Below are 17,142 nucleotides of genomic sequence, written 5' to 3' on the forward strand. Positions count from 1 at the left end.
AAGCTATAAATAACCCAAGTTTCCAGGCAACACTGTGGCTAGGTCAGAGAAACTTCCACCTAGAAGATCTTTGATTCTTAGAGCTTGAGGGCATCTAGATCTGCATGTGAGCTCATTTTTAGCAAAAACCTGAATTTAGCTCAGGCCCCACTCGTTTGGGATTGAGTTAGCTTGTAGTGACTAGCATGCGTGCTACAGTAAGGTTTGAGGATAAAATTATAACTCCATGGAGCTTCATCTAAATTAGGAACCTAAATTAGGAGCTGAAGCCATCTGTGTAATCAATGGAGACAGGTAGGCTCATCCAGGGGGCTTCAGAGCAGCCATACCAGGAATTCCCTTGAGTCCATGAGCAGTGAGATCCCTGAAGCTGGGAGATGTGAATACCCCCTGGTGAGGGAGTCCTGTCTTTGGAGTTCAGTTTTCAGAGGGCCAAAACAGCATCAGCAGCTCTAGGCTTGCACTGGAACCAGGAATTGAAGAGTCTGAAGCACAAGATGTCCTGTGATTTAACAGGTGACATCTTGGATAATGTTCCTGAATTTCAGAGCTGTCTCTAGCAGAGTTCAACGTGTATTCCTGATCAAATTAAGGATTAAATTCTCACTTTGAATGTGCACATCTGTTAATATTTTAACTCATCATATATCAGAATTCTCCAGATTTCCTGGCAAGTCATGCTCAGGATGAAGTCTTTCCAACTGTTTGTATTCAAGGATGTGTTTATATATATATGGGTATATACAAACACACATGCTCTAGACAGTGTGTAGGTGAGAATGTTGTTACAAGGAAAGATTATTCCAAATTATTTATTGCAAGAGACAGTAGAAGTCTGATGCCTTTAGATTGCTTCAGTTAATTTTAAATGCTCCTGTTGACCAAAAAAACTTTCATGTTTGCTCTGCCTTGGGATTGCTTTAAAGTTTGGGAAGCTTCAGGAGTTGTATGTAATATATTTAGCTTTTAGCTTTTTTTTTTTTTTTTTTTTTTTTTTTTTTTTTTTTTTTTTTTTTCCTTTTTTCTTTTTTCTTTTTTTTTTTTTCTTTTTTTCTTTTTTTACCCCCTTTTGAAAAGGAGGAAAGTTCATGCAAATTGCAAAGCCAAACATTGATAATTAAGATCGAATTCAGGTTGTCCCTCCAATCACACTCCTGCCCTCTGGTGTGAATGCCCTGTGATACACTTTTGAACTGCAAAAACCTGGGCTGGTTTTCCTTCTTCAGTGCAGACAATGGGCACACAACAGGACACAATTAATGGGCAAGTTGAAAACTGGTATTTCCTAACCTTAAAATGCTTGATTTTAACCTTTTTCTCCCAATGTTTTTTGAATGTTTTTTTTCCCCAGTGTTTCTGTTGTCACTGATTTCACAATGAACAGTTAACTAGATCTGAAAAGAGGTATTTCTGTCTCATGCAGCTTCTCTGAAGTTACTGGTTTCATCAGGGATGAATTTGGCCCATTGTATCTAATGAATTGTATATTCCAAAATCAATATTAATAATGCCAGGTGCTCTTTTTAAATAGACTCTAGACATTCATATAGCCTGTGTAAAGTTCATATGAAATGATACTTGCCTATTCTTAATTCATTCTTTTGTTTAATAAATAATCCTTCAACCTTTCAGGGGTTGGTTTCTGGGATTCTGTTGGACATCTGTATTTATCATTTAGGAAGTCATCATCAGTGAATCTTTCCCTCCTCAAATTTTTTTCATAAGGCCCAGGGTTTTCAGGATTGTTGACTACTTCTTGTTGAGTTTGGGGTCTTCATTTGTGTTTTTTTAATATATTTGTCACTTATTCCATTGGTGAGTTTATCAGTTGAGGTAAATGTACAGCACGGTTAAGGCACAAGAAGGAAAATCAACCATGCTCTTGCTGAAACTCTGCATTTGCTGCAAGGCACCATTTCATCTGGGAGATATGAGTGACTCAGAGGATGGGGGGACTCATAAATTCCATAGCACTGTTTGCTGGGATTTCTGACTTTTGTATTTATCATTAAAGGCATCATTACACAATGTGGAAGGAAAAAAAAAATCCAGCCTTCATAGTGTGCTTTCCTGATTGTAAATGGGTCTGGATATCCTGTGCTAAAATGTCAGGTTGGATCCTTTGTAAACTCTGAAGCCTGCTCTCAGAATAGAACACTTCTGGAGTGTATTAAATTGGTGTTAATTGAGAAACACATATGCCAATGACATTTTAAGCTACGCTAAATAAAACCAAACCTTTAGCAGGTCCCTATCACAGAGAGATCCTGAGATTTCACTGAACCTGCTGCTGCCGTCATCTTTTTTCCATCTATGCATATGTTGCTTGCAATGATATATGGTAACTCCTGATGCAAATACCACTCATGCTGTTACAGCTTAAAAGGCCCAGAAATAGAATGCAAACACAATGTCTGTTTTTTTCTTCTCCATGTTATAAAAACCTATGACCAACAGCCGAAAGTTTGATTCCTTTTCCCTGCAGTTTTCACACCAGCTGACTTCAAAACATACGTTTCGCGCGGCAAGTCATGAAAAATTCATCGTTTCTTTCTTTTTTGAAGGGGGCTGGCTCTGAAAGTGTCTCAGGGTTCTCTGGCTCCTGCCACAGGTCAGCACTTCAGGAGGGGTCCCGTCCTCAGGTGACCCAGTGCATGCACTGACTCCGTTCCCCAGCGTGGCTGGCCCCTCTATCGGGCCAGAACGTGTGCTTTATCTTAAGATAAACAAAGCCATTTGAAAAACACAAAGCAAAATGGGGGTTGAAGTCCCAGTTGTGTCAATACACACACGGGATGTGGCAATATTTTCTTGCACATTTGGTTTATTACGGAGAAGAAAGGGCAGCCTGAGGGTTTCCTAGGGCCGCGTGTCGGCAGCACTGGATGTCCAGCAGGGAAATCCTGCTCCAGTGCAACAGCACAGACCCTGCCTGGCTTTGCAGGATTGCTCTTGTTAGAGCAGCTGCCTTCTCTTGCAAGAGGTCAAGAGCCATTTATGAAGTCTGGTACCATTGAGCTGGCATGGTAGAGCTGCAAGGGAAACTCTCACTGCTCTTCCAGGCAGGTCCTGTGACTTGCTGGGGGGCTGCCAATGGGCAAAGATACCCCCTGTTCCTCTCCAGTCAGAAATCAGCTGAGAGTAACAACACCTCAGTTCATTATGCATGATGCCAATCTGCTCCCCAGCTTACACTCACTCCTGGTGTGTAGAAAAGGCCTTGTGTTGTGGAAGATCTGGTAGGACTGCTTCAGTGGGAACAGGTCATGTGGGACAGGGACAACTGGTAGCTTCTCTCCAGGTCTCAGTAAGCTGAGTGTTGGCCCATGGTGTCTGTCAGGAACAAGGACTGGGGTTTATCAGTTGCCATTATCTAATGAAAGGAAATTAATGAAGCTGCTTAGTTTTTGAAGTGGTGTCTCCCTTCCAAGCCTTCTCTTGTGTGAGAAGCACTAGACTGTGTTTAGTAGTTCCTAATTCAGGACATATATTTTTGTCAGCCCTATTTTCCTGTTCTTTTGTGTTGTGACCAGTACAGTGCATGTTTTCAAAATGGGCATGTGCCTATAGCACCCTACAAAGATGTTTGTGTGTACATCTACATTTGTGTTGTGCAGATGAGAAAATGCAAAACCATTTTGTTAACCCTGGCCTGGGAACCCCTCAGTGACAACTCTGTAGGTGCAGATTTTAACATGAAATAAAGGACAAATCCTGCCTGTCTGCTTGTTCATCTACCTCGTGGACCTACATGCACGCTGGAATAGCTTGGGGAAGGTCAGAGGGAGTTCAGGATCTCAGAAGAAAGGGTCAGTTTTCGTGTGAGTGCATGTGTTGCTCCAGCTCACTGATGAGGCGTCTTGGCAGGACATCCCAACTCACAGACAACCACATCCATTCAGAGGACACGAGCGCCCTTCTTGTGAAACACGGTCAGGAGTTATTTGCCAGAGGTGACTTTTTTATGGCTTTCTTGATGATAATGTTGCCTCGCAAACAGCTCTGCTGGAAACCTGCAGATATCTCTGGCGATTCTGCTGTATTTGCTGCAGATAAGCGTGGTATGCGCCGTGGGGCCGGAGATTTGGGACATCTGTACATTGGCACACACTGCAGAGGAGGGAAGCAGAGTGTGTGCAACGGAGCTGAGGGGCCTTGAGTGCCTTGGGGTAGGGGTGGATGTGTGGTGGGGCCGCCCAAACAGCTTGGAGGTGTTTCACTCCATGAGTTTTTTTGGGTTTTTTGGGGGTTTTTTTGGTTTTTGGTGGGGCTTTTTTTGGCTTTTTGGGGGGGGTTTTTGGGTTTTTTTGTTTTGTTGTTGTTGTTGGTTTTTTGGGTTTTTTTGGTTTTGGTTTTTTTTGGGGGGTTTTTTTTGGTTTTTTTGTTTTTGTGCCAAATACTCTTTTCCAATTCCCAGCAAGCTTTTGTAGGTGAATTGGAGATTACCCTCCACACACACACTGAGGATTCCATGGCTGGCGTGTTGCTGGCGTCTCGTTGCTTTGGAGCCATCAGTGGGAAGGGAGCAGCCAGGTTTCCAGCAGCTCACACAGGGACTGTTAGCAAGGAGGAAGCCCCTGGCAGGGTTATGGGCCAGACAGTCTCTCCCAAGGCAGGTCAAAGGGTGAGCTTACTGTTTACAAAATCGGTAAATAGGCAATTATTCAGCCTGGCAACAGGCAAAACACCACACAGGATGTAAATCCTTGCCAATTCAGCATTATCTGGCGGGGAATGGACTGGAGATCCAAGGATCCCTTCCAGTAGCAGAAGGGAGCTCTCTGCACTTTAAAACCTTTTAGGGTCATTGTATGATGCCATGGAGCCATTAAGGAGCCCTCACGTGCCAGCAGCAGTTTAACAGGCCCAGCGTTGGGCCCTTAATTGTGTCAATAATTATTCACGCATTAGCACCGGCTCCTCCTTAAAGTGTGTACTGCAGAGACTCATTAAGTTATTACTGGTATTCATTACCAATAAAATTAGCCTTTTTTCTTAGTGTAAAATTTATGTTTTATAGAAAAATATTGCTAGAAGTGCCACAGCTTTGCTCTGCTCCCCGCTTGGTGCAGAGAAAAGCAAGGCTATGTGGAAATAAAGCAATATTTTTTGCCCCAAAAGAGCCCCTCAAATTATAAAGAGTCTTGTGCTTTTTTTTTTTTGTTTTTCTTTTCCCCACAGTGGGTTTTATGTGCTTTAACTTGGGGTAGAGGTTGAAGCCTGGCTTTGGCTGTCAGTCCAGTGTGCGTAAGTGCTATTTCCTGGTATCACAAGATAACCAGTGTCTTTTGATTAATCAAGTGTTAATGTACATGCAGCTGTCTTTATGCTAACTGCATCACGGTGCACTTTGTTTCTTTTAATGCTGATCATTTACAGTGAGCATGTACAGTATATGTGCCTGGAAGGAGAGCAATTGTTACACAACTCCTTAATCCCAACCATGATTAAAACCCCTTTTGTTCCCCCCTCCCTGCACTACTCCAGCCTATCATCTTCTCTGAGAAATCATTTGGCAAGTAGAAACATGTGTATTTTAGGAGAATAACTCCTTTTTAAGCGCCGTTTTTGCTTTTGTTCTGCTTTTAGAACTTGGGTTTTTTTACATTTCAATCTACGGTGCCGTTCCAAAGGCGTAGGAGGGTCATAGCCATTTTTTGAATGAATGAGGTATAATTGAAATATGATGTATGCAGATATCATCACTTCCACAGCAATTACCCGGATTGTTTGTTCAGTGGGAACACACTTTCAAGTAGGGCTTGGTCAGTGGCAATCGTGTTGCGTGGCTCAGCTGGGAGGGATGGCAAAGAGTACCTAAAGTCTCACACTGTGAAATTTCACATTGCACTGGGTGTCTGCTTGGGGGGAATCATCAGGAATTCTGAAGGTGAGAATTCTGAAGGTGAGGCAGTTCCAGTAGAGGAGGACAGGGAGGCTGATGATCAGATCCTGGGGAGAGGCCGGGGCTTGACGTTCTGTCTCATGTGGAGACCAGCAGCTAACGGGGTCTTGTTGAAACTTGAAACAGCTCTATTAGTGGCTTGACTGGGGAAAGGAGAGGAGAGCAAGAGTAAACAGAAAATGTGTGATCTGGAGATGGGCTTAATTGTGCACAATACATCTTGCCTCTGCACGGCTTATTCTAATCACTCCAAATGGCAGCACACACACTCGCACACACAAATTTGATCTGCTCAAGCAGATAAAACTGCTATGTGTATAATACTGCCAGGCTAGGAGGGGAAAAAATGGACATCTGTTTAACAATTCTCTATTGTAGACAGGATCATAGAAACACTGTTGCCTGCCTGTCGTGTTCAATCAAAATGAATAAAATGCTGATTTAAAAAGAGCAAAGAAATCAGGCAGAAGACCACCTCAAAGTATTTGCTTACACTATTTTTTTTTTGTTCTCATTTCAGCAGCAAATGAGGAAGGGGAATCCCAGGGGCAAGAGGAGGTTTCAGGAACAGTGAAGGGAAGATATTTGTTTTGTTTTGGTATTTATCCCCAGTACAGCCGAGAGAGGCGTACAGCAGTCGGAACTAATTGTAGCTCACTCAGGAAAGTCTTCATTAGCACTTGCCACACATGGTTACCAGATGTGCAGAAGAAGGGGTGGGAGGAGGGAGGAAAGGGTATGTGGAGAATGGGTTACATACTTAAACCTAATAATCTGCCTTTTGTTTTCAGGTCTATTGTGTTGGGGAGGGGAAGAATGGGGAGAGGGAGAAATCCTGGCTGCTTGTTTGATGCAGCCAGATCCTGCGAGCTGAATGGCATTCCTTGTGTTGCAGCCTCCTCCAAGGGAGGAAGAAGCCCTCAATCGTGGCCAAGTAAAGAGGGATTTATGCCTTTATTTATTTATTTAAAGGCTGTCAGTGAACTATTATTCCACTGAACTCAGCTGGAAGTATTTGGGTACCCAAACTGGTGAGGCACTATCTTTCTGACCAGCTTGTGAATTTGAGCTGGGCTGGGGATTTTTTTTGTGAGCTTTTGGGCTCCCGGAGTATCAGTGGGGCTGTTAAACTTCACAGTCCAGCAGCATCTCTGTGTGCTTTGCCAGTGAGTGTGAGATGCAGTGAGTCAGGAGAGCCAAGTCCAGCAGGAAGGTAAGAGCAGCTCTGTGGTCCTGTTAGTCACCCTGAGGTTGTCCCCTCAGTCAGATGTTTAACCTCCTGCCTGTTGGAATTAAAACAAATCAAACACTTCTCCCATGCACAGTGGCTGTTGCTGCTGCAGACCAAATCCTGGCCGTGCTGCCCACAGAGGTGGTTTTCACAGGAACCACTGTTGATTTTACTGCAGATACTAACATAAATTTTACTGGTTACTTCTTAGGAAAAAAAAATCACCCTCCTTCTTCTTTTGAACTGGTCATCTGCAGGGGCACCCTGTGCTATCCCTGCCATCTCCCCCTCTTTCAGCAGCCTTTTTCCCCTCCCAGTCCCTGCCTTGTTCCCACAATGTGAACATTTTTCTCACTGGCACAGTCTGTGCTTGGAGGTCTCCTTTCCTGCTGTACTCCCCTCCTCATTCCAGTGGTGGGAGAACATCACCATGTCTGGATGACAGGGCTGAGATGACTCTCCAAGGCCTGAATAATCAGGGCTGAAGGTTTAATTATGGCACTACACATGATAGCCACAAGATTTGTCACTCTGGTCATGTGAAAGAACAGCACTAGACGAACTTCTACTAATTAAGCACTCTGTTTCTCTTCCTTTTCAAAACTGGAAGGAGGTATAAATATGGGAAATCACTTAAGTTAATGTGAAATAGAGACATTTTTGGAATCTTAAATAATCTGAGTTGAACCTAAATCTTTGTGGCTCTGGCCTTGTTTTATCCAGCTCAGTTTGCCAGTCTGTAATCTCATCCTGCTTTGGAGCCTGGAAATGTTCTTGCTCACAATCTCAAAGCAGAGCAGATGTTGCATAAATAGAAAATAGGTTGTGTGCACAACCTAATCTAAGCACAGGGCACAGAAGGAGGTTTGGATGAATGTAAGCTAATCAGGGCACAGATCTGCTATACTTTGGGACTTAGGACCAAATTTTTTTCCAGCTATATTCTGCTTGGCAGATCCCAAATATGCCATTCATGTTTTCCCACTGCATGGCTTGTGGGTTTTTTTAAATTTGCTGAGAATAAAATAATGCCTGTCAGCTCAAGCTCACCAAGCAAATGGTTGGTAAAAGTTGATCTCTTCCACCCTTTCTTCTATGTTTGACAGATTTCTGCATCCAGTGATGTTATTCCAGGTGCACAATAATCAAAATTCAGAAATTCATCTTTTAGATTCCCTCCAAGGAATTAATAAAGCCAAGTAGCTTAGCTGACTTACTTGTATCTACCTTTCTTACTGTAGGATGTAGAGTCTCCTTCAGTCTGACTGTATGGCTTCAATAAAATATCTTTATTAACTATCAAAAAGGCCCAAAGAGAAATTTAGTAAAACCCCAGCCTATTTACCATCCCATTTTTGCCATAGTTGCTATTGCATCAGTTGTTTCCTTAATAAAATTAAGTGCCATATTTGCAATTTTTCTAATGCTATCCCAAATTATTTACACAAGAATGAACTGTGATTGTGCCAAAGTGTATTATGTAGGGACAATGTGTCTGCTTACAATATTTCATGTTTAGAAAACACAACACTGCAAACTTGATGTTTCTGTCAAAATTTCTTTCTTCTGGAGATGCATATACATGTATTTATTTTTTTCAAGTGTTACCCACAGAATGAGTTTCATGTGTAAATGTTGCTGCCTTCATGGTGAAATCACAGCCACGCACAAGAGATATCATCATAGGTGATTTTCACAGTCGGGTATTCCTGACTATGAAATTAAGATCTGTAATTAAGATATAGTAATTAAGATTTGGAAGGGGTATTGTTGGCTCAGATTCCTGTGCTCACTGCTCAACAGGTTTGCAGTTACTTGGGGCTTCAGCAGAACTCAGAAGTGCTTTCAGAAATCTGACACTCCGAATGTAATTTTAAGACATTCTTTGTATTACTAACCTCATCTTTAATTATTATAAATTAATTATTTGAAAAATTTATGAAATTGGAGTTGGAAAGCAGAAAGATCAGATTTCTTTCCTGCTTTTTGTGCATTTCTGTGCTGAAGTCAAGGTTTCAGGCAACAAGGCAAATATTTTTATGCAGATGCAAAACTAATCAACCAAACATGAAAATACTCCTATGGGGCTTCCTGGAGGCCTTGCTGGGGATACTGCAGTGCAAATAATATATAATGCAAATAATAAATAATACAGTATATGTATTGTAAGACAGTAGAGTTCAGCTAGGGATGGAACATACTGGGTGGTCCATGTGAGCTGGTACTGCCATCCTTTTTATGATGCTTGAAATCTCATGGTTTTGCTGCCTGGATCTACTATCAGGCTTTTTTTTTACTTCTATACAGTTCTTCTATACAGTGCTCCATTAAAATGCATGTTTCCTCACAGATGATGTCATTTAAGCAGAGCAGAATTGTAAATCCTTCTTTGGCCTCCTGTAGTTTTTTCCTCTGTAGTTGGCTGAGTTCAAACTACTTCTCTTTCCAATAGGATATATGTAAGTAGTTAATGTGATTGTTTTTATCAGCACATCAGCAGTACTCTGTGTAATTAGAGAGCATCCAGCACCATGCTAATGCCACACAGTGATTGCACCATTTTTCTCCCTGTGGTTTTCCACCTTTCCAGTGCAAAGCAAGCGACCAACACCACAGACAGGGAACTTCCATTGCCATGGTAGGAAAATCAAGGAGAGCCAAGTTCACTGGGGAGAGTACAAGTAGCTTTTCTCTTCTCCCAGGCAATGAGCTGAAGGTGGATTTGCAGTGCAGCAACACGAGGTCCATCTTTGTCACCTTCAAATGAGGTTCTCGTTTGTTGGGTCTCAGCTGAGACCACAGCAAGGCAGGGTGGAAGCTGCGGTTCAAAGAGAGGTGCTGGTGAAGTATAAAATACCTTGGCACATGTACCACACCCTCCCTTTTCTACATCCTCCTCCATCCCTAAATCTGCTGAGAAAGAGAAGGGATCAGATTTATACATTTGAGTGGTCCCTGTCTTTTTAATTTTTAATGATTGGGCATTTACAGTTCATCATACACAGAAGAAAAAACATAACTATGAAGCAAGAAGCATTCCCAAAAGAATTTAAGTTTTATTTTGTTTTACTTCATTCTGTTTCAGGGGCAAAACAGATTAGCTTCCCAACACAATGTCTGCAATTTTATCATAAAGCTTACAATATGTAGCAAGTCTTTCAAAGCCCTGTCATGAGATAATATTGAGTGTGTAAGAATCTCTACCTCCACATTATAAAAAAAAAAATACATTTTTGCTACAAGGAATTGCAGTGAAAAACTTGAAAATATGACATGGAGGCAGCTAGAAAAGTAAGGCAAAGCTAAAATGAAAGGATCTCAAATGCATTGGAAGGCAGTGGTTTAGGAGTTTTGTTTGTTTGTATGTTTCTAAGCATTATTGCTTATGGTAAAACTTAGGAATTTAAGTCTAATCTGATGACTTTGGGGTAGTTGGGAGAGGTAATACCTGCAATATCTGTCAGACCTTCTCCTCAAGTTGTTTATTTTCTCCTCTGCCTGAGCAGTGTGCTTGGTTCCTTCCCTTTCCCTAGGCTCTTAGGTCCTGACAGTGCTCCCTTACTGTGACTTTGGAGGTCTTGGCTTCTCTGTGATCCAGTAAAACCAGTAAAAAAAAAAAAGGTGACTGGAAGAGCAAAGCATTTCTAGTTCTGCTTTTCCCTCTCCCCCAGCTCAGCCTCCATTGTTTCCCAGGGAAACAATGTTGATTATCTTAATTTGGATTTGGCTCTGGGAGCAGTGACTTGTCTGAAGAGTCAGCTGACTTTAGTCTTATCCTTTTAGGAGAACAGAAAGAAAATGACACAGAGTATAAAACAAGTATTTAAGCAAACATTTTAACCTCACTTGGGGCAGTTTGACAAAATATGAGAACATACCATGTGTAAATGTGTCTGCCCACCACCACTGTCATTCTCCTTTGCTTGAGCATCCCTGGAGATGTTTAAAAGAAGGGTGGATGTGGCCATTTGGGATGTGGTAGGAGAAGAAATCATGTCCTAGCCTAGTCTGTTATTAATATCAAATTCTATGCAAAAGTTTGAGTAAATTTCTCTTTTCATCAGACAATGCAACTATGACCTTTTTTCATCAAAAGAAAAGAAACAGCAGCAACAATAATTTACATCAGTGCATCGTCAATTCTTTGTACCATTGGTGAATTTGAAACAAGTTTAAAAATGAAAAAGGAACAAAACAAACCCAACCAAAAACTATATGACTATAGGAACAGTAATTTCCAGATCATTTCTTAACTTCTAGGAGCAAATTTCCTCCAGTTTAGGAAATTCAGAATTGTTTCTGTTTTGATAAGAATGGAACATCCATTCATCAGACAATAGAGGCTGTTTAAACCTGTTAAATACTATGAAATAGATGTGTACAGCTAATTAAGGTATGTGTTGAATAGTAATTATGTCATCCTGAGGGATTTACAAATAGACTCTAGTTAAAATTTGATTCAATCTTTTATCATTCACAGAAGGTGCAAATTATTATTCATTTTATGTGCTCTGATTTCAGTTCTAAAGGTAATCCAGAAAAAAGGGAGAGGGATTTCTGTTTTATCAGCATTGTTTAAGAACTAAGATCCCTTAATTATCACACTGTACCAATAGTCTGCTACCCAACTCACTGAAGCAGTCATTCAGCTTTGAAACTAACAATTTACCCTCCAAGCAAAGAGAGATACAAGGAAAAAGTGTTTAGTCAGCAAGCAAATACACCAAATTGTACGTTTTGGCTTTTGTTGGTGTTCGTGTTTCAGAGCTGCACAAATGTGAGTCATTTGCACAATGCCTTTCAATCAAAGGCATCAAAGCAAGGGAGACATTTCACAAGAAAATTTAAAAAAAAGAAAAAGCAAAGGTGAAATTATTTATGGGATCCAGTTCTTTCAAGCTTCTGGAACCTCTTTCTAGGTTTATGCTACATGAATAGACTCTTAGTCTTTTTCCTTCATGTAATATCTCATCATAGCAATGAAGAATTAGATAAGATTCTTGATAACTTTGTTGAATTATATTATAAATTCTTTTACAAGGAAGTTACTGCTGTGTTTCTAGATTTATAACAATAATTGGCAATGCCTGTAATTACCATTGAAGCGGGCCGAAAATGAAAAGGGGAAAAAAATTGCTCCATGAAATATTTTTGCATCTTGAAATGAAAGCTGTATCTTTCAAGGAAATTATATCTTGCCCTGCTTAATGCCAGCCAGTATTGAGAGCAGCCACCTCTGAGAGGGAGAGCAGCAACTCCCCAGCAACTCTTAGAAATGGTCTGCAGTCCTTTAAGCTGAGCTTAAACAAAGGTGCTGGACTTCTCTGGAAAAATTATCCAGGTGTAAAACCTAATTTGCTGTGTCGTGATTTTATCTTTCTAGTGGAAGTGGCATTTTTGGTAAGGTGAGTAGAAGAATCCACATTATCTTCGGTTGGTTGGCTTGGTTTTCTTTGGGAGAGACAAATGGGCTTGACATAACTGGTTTTCTCTGCACATCCCATCATATTTAATCTTTTGACACAGCTGCTTGCTTGCAGTACAGTTTGGAATGCTATCCACTGAAAAACTGGTTGTTTGCAATCTATCAGAGAACTGCTGTATTTATGCATAATTTTTTTTCATGCAGACTCTTAGGGTGTTTAATAGGGGTGGCAAACACTGTAATAGAAATGGAAAGTGTTCCCAGTTCTTAGCAAGATAAGAAAATGTTGTTTCTTATCTGTGATTTGAAAAGAGATGAAGGGTCAGTGAGGTAAAGATATGTGAAAGCTCTTTCACACTTGGTAAAAGCTACAGAGGAGGAATGTTTCTCACTGGTGGCTTGTTTGAGTGGAAAGGAAGAGAAAAAGGCAGCTCCTAGGTAAAAATGAAAGGATAAGAAAAAATGTCAAATAAAATCAGGGTAATTTTGTTTGGTTTATTTGCTTAAAGATACAGGTACACAGCTCTGAGATGATGGCCACAAAGAAAAGAGCAAGTCAAGCTGAGGGCAGCTTTCAATGCTTGCCTGTTGTTGATACTTTGGGATTTATAAAAATTCATAAGGCTTTAGAGATGGCTGAGAGGAGCAAGGAGAGTGGGATGGGCTCTAAACCACCTTGAGTTTTGAGGTAATGTGTAATATAGGGCAGTCTGCTGCTCCCAGGGGTAGCTTACCCAGGGTTTGCCTTGTCATCCCACCTGACTCTGTGTAGCTGTGTCAGAGGCAGCTGTGCTCAAGTGGGATGGGGAATATTTTAGGCTATGCCTGTCCCATGTAGCTCCTTGGAAGTTTTTTTGGGTTTTTTTTTTTTTTTGCTGCAGTGTTTGCAGGAGCGATGAAGATGGGAAAAGTTTGAGTTCAAGACTCAGAATGCACGTGCCAAGCTTAGTAGTAAGGGCTGGTTGGGTCTGCACCCACTGAAATAAATTCTTTTCCTCCTAATCCTCAGCAGATTTGTAGGTTATCATCTGATGTAGGCTGTAGGAACTTTTGCATACCTGGCCTGTGCTGGGAGAGAGCAGATCAGATGCCCCTGACTCTGTCTTCTTGTGTAGAAAGCAGAAGAGAGCTGTCCTAAGTGACTTTTTTTTTCTTTTTTTTTTCTTTTTTTTTTTTTTTCTTTTTTTCTTTTTTGTGTGGAATTACAATAGCAGTGGATGTGTTTCATCACTGTAGTGAGCTATTTTTTTTAACACATCAGCTTTTGTCTTGTGTTTATTTGCACACAATTCACTGGTAAGTGAGAGGTGCATGTCCTGTGTTGAGAGGAGTAATGTCATCTCATGGACCTGGGCACTAGAGCTGTGAAGTGGGAGCCTAAAAAATTCCTGAGTGTGTGCTTTCGGGAGAGTAAGTCATGGAGAAAAGGAGGCTCAGAGGGACTTTATCACTCTTTAAACTCCCTGACAGGAAGGTATAACCAGGTGGGGGTTGGCCTCTTCTCCCAGGCAACAGTGACAGGACAAGAGGATGTGGCTTTAAGCTGCACCAAGGGAGGTCCAGGTTGGACATGAGGAGGAATTTCTTGGCAGAAAGGGTTGATAAACTTTGGGATGGACTGCCCAAGGAGATGGTGGAGTCACCATTCCGGGAGGCGTTCAAGAAATGACTGCACGTGGTACTTAATGCCAGGGTCAAATTGACAAAGTGGAGATCAAAGGTTGGACTTGATGATCTCAGAGGTCTCTTCCAACCTAAATTTCACTCTTGGAGAAAAAACCTATTTGCTGTTTAGTACCTAGAATGCATGAGAAATGTGTGACCAGTCTTTCTCCTGTTAGACTGAAAGCTACAAGCTTAACTATCTTTTAACATGAATGGGAAGGGAAATCTTGTCCTATTATTCTTACTGGGATATGTGCACAAGTTTCTTTCTTTGACAGATTAATATGTGGGATAAACTTTTACAGCTGCACACTAAAAACTTTGATTTTACTTTTGTGCTGAAGAGTGGAAGTAGCTAAAATAACTGGTAGTGCATGTAAGTTAATTTGTGGCTGAGCTTCTAATAGTAACAGATTTCAAAAATTATTTTTTGAATACATTTTGGAGCTGGTGGAATGCTTGAAAGATTCATTTCTAACAGAATTTGCATTCCATGTAATTTGGATTTAATGACGTGGTATAACACAGGCAAAAGGGTTTCTGAGTATATGACTCTCCTTTTCCATGGCACAGCGGGTATTTCATCTTAATTTTTGGTTGCATGCTAAGAAATCAATATGTAAACCAAGAGAGCACAGATACTTAAAAGGAAAGCATCAGAGAAGTTGAATTGTCATGTATTGGGTTGACATTTAAAACTGGAGTAGGAAAGGGCTTCAGAATTGGGCAATTCACAAACCCCTTCTCCCCCTCCAACAGCTGTTCCAGAGGCAGCACTCGTGTGAGCAGCCCCGTGGCAAGAGGACCAAGAGTGGCTTGTGACAGAACTGAACGGAGATGATCCCAAGCTGAAAGTCAAACCAGGATCTTCTTTTAAGCTCACCGAGTGACCTGCAATTTTTATTCCAGCATCTAACACAGGTAAGAGATTTCTACAGAATCTGCGTCTGAATTTCACAAGGTGTTTTAATATCCCAGTCATAACTCCTGTTCTTCGGTGCCTGCAGGTTTGGAAGCTGCTGATGCCAGATGCTAGTGCCAGGTTTTGTGTAGTTTTATTGGGCTTTAAGGTATCTCTTGGTAAAGCCAAGTCAGAGAGTCCTGGTGCATTTGTCAGCAATCCTACAGCAAGGAATTCATACATAGAATATTATTTGAACCAGAATTTAAGATTAAAAGGGAACTGTTGCTTGAGTCTTTGTATCTCATTTCCATGTAAATCAGGAGAGTTTTGTTTGAGTTAAGCAAGAGGTCTACATCAAGGTGAGAAGTGTTGTTGGCCTCTTGCTAATTCCTGAGGACAGTAAATTTGGTCCCAAACTGTGTTGCTGATACAGAATATAGAACAAAAACAGTGAATTAAACCGAGACATTCCAGCCTGCCTTTTGAAATCTGTACAAACAAAAGGGATCTAGCTGAGAGAGGGTACCTGCCCCATCCAGGCTGGGCCTGCTGCTGGCAGCTGTGTGGCAGACTGATGTTCCTGAGGTGATGGGCAGAGCCCTTCCAGAAGGCACTGAGGTGGGAATGCACCCCGTGTTGCAATTCCCCGCCCTGAAGCTTCTTTCTAGCTCTTTTTGCATTTCTATAGGCTTGCTCTTAGCATGAGGTGCCAGATTGCTAAATAGGCCTGAACTTTCCTTTTTCTTTATATAGAGTAATTGTGCAGTCCATATAAAATGTTCTGCCATGTGAGTTACTTGAGAAGTCATGTTCCGTGGGAGCAGGGGGACATGCTCTGTTCCTGCTCACTGGAAGGACAGTATATCCAAGATCATGAAAACTGAGGGCTGGTTTGCTCCACCATCATTTCATTTGGGGTGCCAACAGCAGAAAATATGGGATTTTATTCTTTGTGGCTTAGTTTTGGTCAGAGATAGAGTTTCAAACTAGTGATATCCTTCTCCCTCGGCTAACATCCCAAAAAAACCTCTGCATTGAGCTGTGGGCAGTGCACTGAATGTGTCCCAAACATCCTGTTTTACACCCCCACCCCAAATGCTGGTTGTTGTAAGTGGCTGTGTGGTGTGGAGTGAAGCACAGCCATTTGTGGCTTCTGCTGCTGCCACAGAAGCCCCCCCAAAATGAGGAGCTACTTTTGCAGCTGCATGAGGACTGAGAGCCAGGATGCTGCCATGGGGCAGCAGCCACAAAAGCCACTTTCCCACAGATACTGTCCTGTCCTGGCTTCAGATTATTCCTTAATCATTAGCCCTAATGAACGGCTTTTGTCATAATGGGAAAAAAAAAAAAGAAAAAAAAAAAAAAAAGGGAAAAAAAAAAAAAAAAGAAACAGACAAGAAGGAGAAAAGATGGGGAATAGCTGGGATTATCTCTGGGCTGTCTCTCAGGTCCAGTGACAACACGACTACAATGGGTAGCTTTCAGGACTGCATATGGTCTTCCTTCCGAGGGAGTTGATTAAGCGACTCCGGATGAAATTGAAATCCTGTGATTTGACCTTTGTCTGGCCTGGGAGGACTGCAATTCGCATAACAATTTCCTTTTGTTCTTTGTTTGGAGTTATTAATCCAACATGAGCCTCGAATTAATCAGGGGTAGTGCGTTGTTACATTTCTAATTCACAGCTCCACTGCTTGTGTCTTTTTTAATTAAGGCCGAATGATAGCAGGCCTTAGCCCCTGATTGCAACACTTACTAACCACACATTGAGGGATGAAGAGGCTAAATAGGCAAAATGAGATTACTTCAAGGTTTCACTTAATTGTTTTTTCCTTTAAGTAAAGAGCACTGAATGAACATTGTTCATGCCAGGCTGCCAGCGTTTCTTTTCTGTATGTGTTACATGTGTGTGTGTGCAGGGGTGGGGGAGGCTGGGGCTGTGCACCAAGGACTCAGAGCTCTAATGGCTCAAAGGTTTGTAAAACTGAAGCCTTTGGTTATTGATTTAAACC

At 41.5% G+C, this 17,142-nt stretch overlaps 1 protein-coding gene across 8 annotated transcripts in view; it reads left to right on the forward strand.

The window, feature by feature from the left end:
* The window catches only part of SOX5 (SRY-box transcription factor 5), a 600,060-nt gene that overhangs the window by 260,606 nt on the left and 322,312 nt on the right, over window positions 1–17,142 (forward strand). For all 8 annotated transcript variants that reach the window (XM_063395247.1, XM_063395244.1, XM_063395243.1 and 5 more), the window contains one exon: window positions 14,986–15,147. The gene's annotated coding sequence lies outside the window, so the exon portion shown is untranslated. The remainder of the gene's footprint in view (window positions 1–14,985; window positions 15,148–17,142) is intronic.

Source organism: Prinia subflava, chromosome 4 (genome assembly GCF_021018805.1).
Source record: "Prinia subflava isolate CZ2003 ecotype Zambia chromosome 4, Cam_Psub_1.2, whole genome shotgun sequence".
In the NCBI taxonomy this organism is placed as follows: Eukaryota; Metazoa; Chordata; class Aves; order Passeriformes; family Cisticolidae; genus Prinia; species Prinia subflava.